At 40.8% G+C, this 8,336-nt stretch overlaps 1 protein-coding gene across 1 annotated transcript in view; it reads right to left on the bottom strand.

Annotated features, from left to right (window-relative positions):
• LOC121957960 (protein 4.1) overlaps positions 1-7,975 on the bottom strand; it is a 147,114-nt gene extending 139,139 nt beyond the window's left edge. The window contains exon 1 of the mRNA XM_088090386.1: positions 7,749-7,975. The gene's annotated coding sequence lies outside the window, so the exon portion shown is untranslated. The remainder of the gene's footprint in view (positions 1-7,748) is intronic.
• Between the last annotated feature and the right edge of the window lie 361 nt (positions 7,976-8,336).

An 8,336-nucleotide genomic window follows, 5' to 3' on the forward strand; every position in this document is an offset into this window, starting at 1 on the left:
CTCTTATATTCACGGTAGTGTGACGACATAGAACAGTGAAGCAGCCTAGACCTTTTTAAACAAAGGAAAAAGCTTGGACATAGGGACGGGCAAGCACAAAGGATCAAAGTCTGATAAATTATTAAAAAAGGATCAAAATTTGTAGGCTTTTCATATGAAACACACTATAGATAAATGCTGAGGTTAGCAAAGCAAAAGCTAATTTCCAAGCGAGTTATTCACTATGATGTGAACAAACTTAACATAACTAACAAAGTTCCATAACTGAAGTTGGGGAACAAACACGCCTCATCTCCCAAAGTGGTTTCCCACCCAGGCCTATAAAGGTATGTCTGACCCTCTCTCCTGTCCTTTTCTCCCTCCCTCTTTCAGCAAAAGAGCTACACACAATGAAGCCTGGAGACTCCCTGCACTGAGACCACACCCACATCCTAGGTGTCAGCTCCCTGTCCTCTGCAAGCCTTTCCCTGTTTCTTATTTTTATTAAATTATATACAAGGCTTCCCAATGGTGTGCTCTTTGTTTGGGTAAAATGTTCTTATGCAGTTTTTGAAAATGATAACCTCACATATTTTTTGTAGTTGTAATCTGTGGTGAGTGCAAGACTACTTCTGCTGGCATTACTCAACAACATTTTCCTCATATGCATGTCAGCGTGCCTTTCTCTACACACCTGGATCGTCCCCATGCAGCACACCAAAGCATGGTGGAGACTATCTGAGAGGACACCACAAGAGAAGGACATATACCAACAGCTTGATGTGCTATTTATGTTTCTGAGTTTATTAGATATTAATTAAATTATTTTATTGCAGTAAGTCAGTAGAAAGACAAAGATAAATAAAATACACGTTTGTATATATAAGCAATAAACAGAAACCTGCTCGTTTACCATGGTAAGGTAAGTCTAAAATATGTCAGTATAACCATATATGTCATATAAATGTGTGAATCTCTCAAGTGTGAGTTTAATCAATCAAATCTATTCCAAGCTATTAACATTAATCTTCAAATATAAGCATGTTTTACTTTAAAAAAAACAATATAATAATGAAACTAAAGACAATGCGCTCCGTGTATATTGTAAATCAATGCGCTTATTGATTGCTATTTAGCGAAAATAGTTTTGTCTCTCCGTATAATGTATTCAAATGGCCCGCTAGACACTTCTGGGAACTATTCGAAGCCTCCACGAGTCACTTGATGCCCGAGCATTTTGAACTTCCATTGTCATTACTCTGTTTATTCTAGTGCATTCGCCAACCCACAGTTTTTGACTTGGGAAGGTCTTTACTGTGACTGTTGACATGGAATTGTACACTGGTTTGCAGATGATAGCCAGTGTAACAAACATATTGACATCATCAGAGCTGTATCTATTACTGTAGCCAGCACTGCCACCATGGGCATGCACCTCAGGCACTGTGTGTGAGGCAACAGTGCCCAGGGGGCCTCAAACAGCCCAATATGATAATCTTAAAAGTTTTCACAAGAAAGCAATTAGGCTTAGGACACTCAAATGGTCAGCAACAGCCCTGACTGTAGCTGCTTTCAATGCTGTGCCCGGGGCATTTTTAATGAGGTTTGGTAGTGAGTTCTATAGAGAGGGAGCAGCGACTGAGAAGGCCTGGTCACCCGACGTTCAGGAGGTTGGCACCAGCACAGCAGGGACTTGAGGAGGGGGTTATGCTGGTGGAGGAGGTCAGAGAGATAAGGGAGGAGCCAGGTTATTAAAGGCCTTGTAGGTGTTATAAGTTCAGGACGTGTTTAACCATGAACTAGTGGAGGTCATGGAGTGGGCTGATGTGGTCACATGACCAGGTTGTTGTAAGTTGTATGTTACAAGTGTGGGAATGAGTGTTTCTGCAGCAGTAGGTGACAGTGAGGGACAGAGGCAGGCAGTGTTGCAGAGGTGAAAGAAGGCTGTTTTGGTGATGAGGTTAACATGGGGCAGAAAGTGGAGGATAAGGTCACAGATGACTCCAAAGTTGCAGACAATGCGATCAATGTTCAGTGTGAAATCTTGGGTGTGCAATAGCGACTGAGCCAATGATTAAGATTTCCAACTTAATCAGTTGACTTTCAGCAAACTGATTTTTTTTTAAGTTTTAATGTCAGTTAGGCAGGTAGAGAGGGTGGAGCAAGTGGCAGCAGTAATAGTCTTGGAGGAGAGGTAGAGCTGAGTGTCATCTGCATAGCAGTGAAACTAGAGGCTGTGGTGGCGGAGGATCTGTCTAAGTGCTAGCATGTAAAGGATGGGTGACACAATGGGTGACAGGAACTCTGGATGATTTGCATTTGTTGGTTGAATAGATGTCTGACAGAGAGGTAGGACTGGAACCAGTAGAGGGCAGTGCCAGTAAAAGCAAGAGTGGATTTATGGTGTGTGCTGAGTATGGAGTCGTTATCAAAAGCAGCTCTGAGGTCAAGTAGGATGAGGATGGTGATGAATTCCAGAATTTTAGGATGACAGTAGGTCGTTAGTGACTTTAATCAGGGCAGTCTCAGCGCAGGCTCATAGAGGTTATTGGATTTAAGGTGGGATTTGAGCTGAACAGCAACAACTTTTGACAGGAAGGACAGGCTGGAAATGTGTTGTAGTTTCTGAGGGAGTATCTGGGTTACTGTCGCAAGTTTTAAGGTGGAAGGGGTGTTGTCAGAAGACAAGGAGCAGTTTACTGAGTTTCTTGGTTGGCTAAATCAGAGCCGCAAATGCTGTGCTGCTTAAATATTTATGCTAGATGATTAAAGGATTTGCACTTCTATAACACATTTTTAGTCTTATGATCACTCAAAGGAACTTTTAAACTGCTTGGCATAAAATGACTAAGCAAATTTACTAAAGCTGAATGAGTGTTTGGGTAAGCTTAGCATTAGCTGACTACCCAGCAGGATTGAAATGGTCGGTGGTCTCTCTGTCATGATTTGTTTTGGGTTTTTTTGTTTGTGTCCCATGTTTCTTGCTTTCCTTGTTTCATGTTACTCTTTTTGTGTTTCCTGTTTTATTTTGTATTTTCACTCATGTGTAATGTCTGGTTTAACCTCCTCTCCTTGTGTGTTTCCCTGATTAGTTTCACCTGTCTTGTACCAGTCTTGTCTGTCCCTCCTCGTTAGAGATCCCTACACACCTGTTTCTGTTTTAGTATCATTTGCTCCACGTCTGTGTTCCCAGCCACACCTTCATTTATAAGCCAATCCCTGTGTGTCCCTCCTGTTCCCTGTCTACCTATCCGAGCTCTGTGTCATTGTCTTGATTAGTTCTCTGTGAGTATGTTTATACCTGTGTGTTCCCCTTTGACCCTTGTTAGTCATCTACATGGCTGGGAAGCGCAACACAAAATAAGATTCTTTGTAAATTTGCTTAGGGAACTGGTAAAAGTATTCTGCCACTTGTAAATTTGTATCAAGGTTTGTCAAAGTGTTTCAGACTTAGTAAATTTGTCTTGCATCTTGTAAATTTGTTTTCAGCATTGTAAATATGTTTTGTCTTTGGTAAAGTGTTTCACACTCTGTAATTTTGTGTTGCACTTCCCAGCCACCATACTTTCCCTCTCACCTAGCCCTTTCTGCCCATTTCCTCACCTGCGGCTCATTCCTACATTAACCCCCAGAATTAAATTGCCATTTGGAAAAGTGTCTAGTTTTATTCCACCTAGCTATCCAGTGTACTTCTGTGTACTTTTGCCTGATCAATTACCAACAAGGTTCTGAGGGAAAAAAAACTCCAAAAAGCCACTGTATAACTGTTAGTGGTGGTAGTGCTTCTCCAGGGCTGGACTGGCGATTCTGCACACTGGGCACTTTTACGGTGGGCCGACAGACCTTTAGGGTGGACAACTGTCTTTTTTTTTTTTTTTGGTCTGACAAGCCCCTAAAACAGGTAACTTGGCCAAATGTTAAGGAGAAGTTAGAGAAAAAAACAGGCCCTTCAGGCCACTCACTGACATCATTAGGCCTGGGCGTCCCAGGCTACAGCCCCAAATATTTTATAATTAGTCCTGGACTTTTCAGACCATTTTAGCAACTTGCTGCTCAGAGCACTCTCAGTTAACAGCTCTTATGATACCAGCACAGCATCTCTCCCTCTCTTCTTTTGCCATATGCAGGCAGGAGAGAGTTACTATGGTTACTAAAATTGGTGTTGCCAGGTCATTTTGTGGTTAGCATGTTGTAAAGTAAGCCTATGTGAAGCTCAACAAAACTGGGCAGTAGTATTTGTAATTCAACAGCCTGACAAAATAAATGCAGGTCACTCGTGGCGCAATGGCAGAGTGTATGGTAAAATACAACACAATCTTTTCGGACATACAGATAGATATTCTATATATATACTCCTGCTTCTTCTTAATAATACTATCTGAAGCAGCAATATTAGTAGCCTATAAGTAGCAACTGTAGACCATTATGGAGGTCACGATCCTTTACTCAAGTTACTCACTGACTAAACATTGTAAAGCATAAAAAAAAATTGTAAAGTCACCTATAAATGCTGGACAAGTGAGAAGTAAGAGAACGCATGTCCTTAAAGACTCAGAACCACGCATGTTCAGAACCAGGTGAACTTTTGACTTATTTTAATATGATTCCTCACCATATTTCTTTTCCTACACCTCTGTAACTCTACACAACTCTACGTTAAGGACATAATGTCATTTGTGGGGTGCTAGTTTGTATGATCTCATACGAACCTTTCTATTATAATACGTTGAAATAGTAAAGGCCGTAGTAGTAGTGATGTCAGAGAACCTCCACCTCAAAAAACCATAGAGAACCAATCAGACACTATTGCAAGTGTAATCAATAATCCCATTGACCAAGCTGATTGAAAATGGCCTCTAATGCATTGGTGTGCTAGTATTTATACGTATAATAGTCAAATAAAACTCATAATGTTAGCAAGGAAATTCGACCCTGTCTAAGCCCTATGCGAATGTGCCAGTCTGGTTTAGAGTGACACCTTTTTCTCAAGGAAAGGCTGAGTTTGGATTTGAAGCCTTGTCATTATTTTTCCCAAAATACAAATTGACTTCTTGCATGTGTTGTACCCACTGAACTTCCTGAACACTACATGAGAAAATGATAGGAATGAGGAATTTCATGAATAATCACTATTACCTAGTTGTTGTTAAGCCTTTGAAACCTGAGCAAATTGGCTCAATTTCTTTTAGAAACATGGAAAGAAGGCAATGAGCAATTTAAGAAGAAATGTACAAAAAGTAGTAGTGGTAAAAAGTACAAGAAAATTTGACAGAAAAATAACATACAAATAAATAAAATTAAAAATAAGGAACAGACTTGGGCATAATTTTAATATATAATTATGATAATTATATAAATATAGTGTATTTACCCCTATTTCTTTCAATTTGCTCTTTTGCAATGTTTTTAAAAGAAATCAAACCACTTTGCTTGGGGTTCAAAGGTTTAAATACTGCATAACTTCAATGAACAGCCCAGCTATTATTTGCTTAAATCACTGATCTCAGCTTTGTGCTGGGCTGCTATTTCCTTTCACATGAAACTGTTGCTCAGCAAAAGTGGGAAATACAGTCATACTGTTTATTTCAACCCCTTTTTTGCATCTCTCTCTTTACTGTATTACTGTCGTCTTTGGTGCTCATGGTTTTGGTAAAATAAACTGAATGACTGAATCACAGAGAATCTTACCAAGCTAACCGTGTGTAGCATGTCCATACTGACAAAAGGGTTAGGTTAGCTCCAGCCAACGAACTTCTATAGAAAATGAAAGCATGGTAAAAGGGCCTCTAACTGAGACAGGTGTTTATTTGTTAAAATGTGCAGCCACACTGGGCTAGGGAACCGGGTGTTTAATTGGGACAGGCTTTTATCTGAAGTTTTACAGTATTAGTAGAGGTGTCTGAACGCAGCACAAGAAAAGCTATGTCAACCCAGGTGTCAAAGGGTTAAATACATCTTAAAACCAATCATGTACAGCCGCGATCAATGATCTAATCAACCATGTGAGGTTTAAGACGATTATTATTTTTGTCAGCACCATCGGGCACGGTTAATCATCAGTTCCACAAAGGCTGACAACTGGCATGCACTGAATCTGACGACAAGGATGGGAATGACCAAGCATTTGAGAGGTTGGAAGTGAGAGCGGGCTGAAAAGAAAAAGCCGTTGGCAGCTCTCACACTAATAACATTGAGCACAACAAGGGGGAACAGCAGATCAGGCTGGCCTATAAATATCAGCAGCTGTATGCTTTATACATTGGTTTGTTCATGTGCTGAACACCTCTGCTGTAAACTCACCATCATCATCTCGGGCAGCAACATAAACTTCCCAAAACTGGACATTTTGGGCCTCTCCAGATAATCTATAAGCAGGGTCCTCATGGTAGTGTCAGATCTAGCTCATGTTCTTCACTTACAGTTCCAACTTCTACCATTTGGCAGGAGATAGAAAGTGTCTTATGAACCTGTTCTGATTGTTAATTTCAGAAGCATAGAACCAGGCTGCCCTCAGGTTGGTGTAATGACCATGTACAGTTATGTGGAGTACTCTATGTACTTTGTCTCAGTGTTGTCTTTTTTGACTGTATTTGAAACTGCAGCATGAGTCCAAGAAAACCCTCTCTAAGTGGACATCAATGTATAGTGGTATTATTTTTTACTCTGTTGTATTCTGCATAACCAGTTCATGAAGAGCATCTCAGTGCGGCATCAGCTTTAATTTGATGGAAGCTCCACCAATCCTCCAATATGGGAGGAGGGAATTGAGTGTGGCCACTGAGTCCTCCTTCTCATGGTAAAGGATCTATCCTCTGATGTGTGACACATCAGATATAAATGACTGTACAGTGTTTACCTTATGGCAGGAAAGTAACGGGAGCTCTGCCCTCTGCCTCAGTGGTGGATCACCATCAGCACTGGCCCTGATCATAACCATCAACAACAAGTAACATTTCTGCTCAGTCAGACTCCCAGGATCCTCGTTCTGATGTCTGCAGTGCTTACGTTTGCACAAACAGCGAGAAGCTTCGGCTCTGTCTCTATGCAGACATTTCTCCGAGATGTGTTATGGAAGCGTGGACACACACAGGAGGGAGATCTGCTGTCCTGGCCTGTCAGAACTGTGTGGGTGATGGGCCACAGCCCGCATATATTCTGCTGTCTGTTCTCAGAAAATAACTTGAGGCATTTATAATCTGCTGGGGGTTACGGTTCAGCTCCTCATACAACTCACATCCACACCAGCTAATTTCAATCCCAAAATCACATAGCTAAGAATAATCGGAAATGTTGACAAAAAAATAAACCTGACAATTTACTTCATATTATTCTATTTTACTAACAAGGAATTTACCAGAACAAACATTATTTGGATCATCATGAGTATTTCAAACTGTATCATTATGCAATATTTGCTGATGGACAAACTGTGATTTTGGCTTTGTCAGTTTAAAGCTTTTTGAGACCAAATGTTACCTTATCAGTTCCACCTGGCAGGTCATCGAATTATGCATCACTGCATGTGTATGCTTAAACTCAAAAACAAAAACACACTAAAGGGATGACTAAAAAAGAGACGTTAAAATACATATAGTAAAAACCACAGCAATGTTAGGCTGAGATCTAGATCATTCTCACTGCCTCCTCATAACAATCCAATTTCGGGTCTGGCTGACATCAAACTACTGCAGCAGTTGGTTATTTACAGTGAGATCTGTTCGAATGTGAGCCAGCAGCACATCATGTCCACCGTGGTGACAGTCACACACCTGAGAGCTGTTCAGCGGCCCTGCTCCTCTTCTCCGCTCACAGATGTCGATCTTTTCCATCCGCCTCAGCTGCTTCTATTTCTGCTAATATCTCACCAGGATCACCGGCGGAAGCTCATCACACGGACACTGGTCCGCCGAGCACCGCGGAGCCGCGGAGGAGTGGCCGCCTCGGGCTCCAGGAATGCTGCGTCAAGCTGCCTCGCACACACCGGAAACATGAAGACAGCCTTCACATGCCTTCAAATCCTAAAAACCGGAGGCACTGCTGTGGAAGTGACGGTGGGCAGTGAGAGAAAGCTGTTGTAGCTTTCTCTCACTTCTTGCAGAAAAGTAGAAAATAATAATGAAAGGGAAATAATTAGACATTAGGCCTACTATTAAAAAACAATATCCAATAATATATGAGATGATTAGCAGTAATTTAATTTACAACAAAATAATGCCTGAATAAAATCAAAACAAAAACATCATTAACTTTAAAAGTCTGTCATTTTAGTTTCCTTATTATTATTATATTATTATTCTTGTATTATTGTGAGAAAAATGATGAATTATGATTCAAAAATATCCATTACTACGGCCGTG

This window comes from Plectropomus leopardus, chromosome 17, assembly GCF_026936395.1.
Source record: "Plectropomus leopardus strain MGB_pleo_1.0 chromosome 17, ASM2693639v1, whole genome shotgun sequence".
Classification (NCBI taxonomy): domain Eukaryota; kingdom Metazoa; phylum Chordata; class Actinopteri; order Perciformes; family Serranidae; genus Plectropomus; species Plectropomus leopardus.